We start from the raw sequence: 2,005 nt of genomic DNA on the forward strand, positions 1-2,005 counted from the left end.
TAATTTTTGTTTAAGTTTTGTAATAACACTTGGTTTAAAACACAAATGCATTGTGCAGCTATAGACAAATATACTTTTAATATTCTTATTCTAAAACCTTTTTTCTATTTGTAAATGTTTTAATTTATTTTTTACTTTTTCAACTTTTTTTTAAAAAATGAAGACACAAACACACACATTAGCCTAGGCCTACACAAGGTCAGGATCACTGTCTTCTACCTCCACATCCTGTCTCACTGCAAGGTTTTGGGGGAAAAACACACATATAGCTGTCATCTCCTGTGATAACAATGCCTTCTCTGGACCTACCTCTTGAAGGACCTGAGCTCCTCTCTACTCCAGCCTCTTTACCAGCAACACCTCTTCCTCCTTGTCTACTGACAGCTGTACCATGGGCTTTAACTGTGTGTAGATCATGCCAAGAGGTTTCAACAACAAGACCCCACCTGAGACAACCCTGCCTTCAGTGTGCTTGGAAGAAAAAATGTCATCTGAATAAGATTAACATAGGCCTGCTAGACTGAGAAATGACATTTTAATCATATTTTAATGAACATCACTCCTAAAATCCTTTTATTAACATATCTTCTCACCAATATAACACCAGCATTCAATGCAGTGATCCAAAATTATACTAAATTACGAACATTAGTGTTTTCAGAATTTTTTGAAAGACTAAAAAAACCATTAAAAATTTTCCGGCTGGAACCATGGAGGGTGTCGAAGCGAAGAAAAAGAAGGTTCCTGCTGTGCCAGAAACCCTTAAGAAAAAGTGAAGGAATTTCGCAGAGCTGAAGATAAAGCGCCTGAGAAAGAAGTTTGCCCAAAAAATGCTTCAAAAGGCAAGGAGGAAGCTTATCTACGAAAAAGCTAAGCACTATCACAAAGAATATAGGCAGATGCACAGCACTGAGATTCGAATGGCTAGGATGGCAAGAAAAGCTGGCAACTTCTATGTACCTGCAGAACCCAAATTGGCGTTTGTCATCAGGATCAGAGGTATCAATGGTGTGAGCCCAAAGGTCCGGAAGGCGTTGCAGCATCTTCGCCTTCGTCAGCTCTTCAACGGAACCTTTGTTAAGCTCAACAAGGCTTCAATGAACATGCTGAGGATTGTAGAACCGAACATTGCATGGGGGTACCCAAACCTGAACTCAGCAAATGAACTAATCTACAAGCGTGGTTATGGCAAAATTAATAAGAAGAGAATTGCCTTGACAGATAATGGTTTGATTGCTTGATCTCTTGGTAAAATATGGCATCATCTGCATGGAGGATCTGATTCATGAGATCTATACTGTTGGAAAACGTTTCAAAGAAGCAAATAACTTCCTCTGGCCTTTTAAATTAACCTCTCCACGAGGTGGAATGAAGAAAAAGACCACCCATTTTGTAGAAGGTGCGGATGCTGGCAACAGGGAAGACCAGATCAACAGGCTTATTAGAAGGATGAACTAAGGTGTCTGCCATGATTATTTTTGTTAACCAGTGAGTTAACAATAAACAATACCTGCTTTCAAGTGGAAAAAAAAACCATTAAAAATAGAATTATTCTGTTACATGATACCCAACAAATATTTTTGCTACCTTGGAGTACACTATATAGAAAAAAGAAAATATAAACTTTATATTCACTTCACAAAAACCTTCCATAAACTGTTGGAAATATTTGCCACTTCAAAATATGTATTTTCAGTGTTATGTGAGCTTTGATTGCTCTTATCTTCAAAGTGACTTGTCTAAGAATATAATACACAGGCATATTTATAATTTGCATTATTTTCTGCTGGCCTAGCAAAAAGGTGCCAAATGTTAATTCTCTCAAATCAAACCCACCCATAATCTAATTAAACATGCATCATGAGTGGGTAGTTAGAGTGACATCATTCACAGTTTTCTGAACTCCAAAATAACTTTTTAACGATGACTTTTGTAACTGTTAATAACCATATAAACTCAAGTGATAGTTCACGATCTATTTACTGCCATCATTACTCTTCATTCA

The 2,005-nt window shown here is 37.1% G+C and overlaps 1 pseudogene across 1 annotated transcript; it reads left to right on the plus strand.

The window, feature by feature from the left end:
• The first annotated feature begins 710 nt into the window (after nt 1-710).
• LOC103272949 lies at nt 711-1,523 on the plus strand (annotated as a pseudogene). The gene has a single exon (XR_002482677.1). The product of XR_002482677.1 is annotated as a 60S ribosomal protein L7 pseudogene (transcript).
• Nucleotides 1,524-2,005: the final 482 nt, after the last annotated feature.

The sequence above is a fragment of the Carlito syrichta genome, unplaced genomic scaffold, assembly GCF_000164805.1.
Source record: "Carlito syrichta isolate Samal-C Ts95f unplaced genomic scaffold, Tarsius_syrichta-2.0.1 Scaffold313390, whole genome shotgun sequence".
Classification (NCBI taxonomy): Eukaryota; Metazoa; Chordata; class Mammalia; order Primates; family Tarsiidae; genus Carlito; species Carlito syrichta.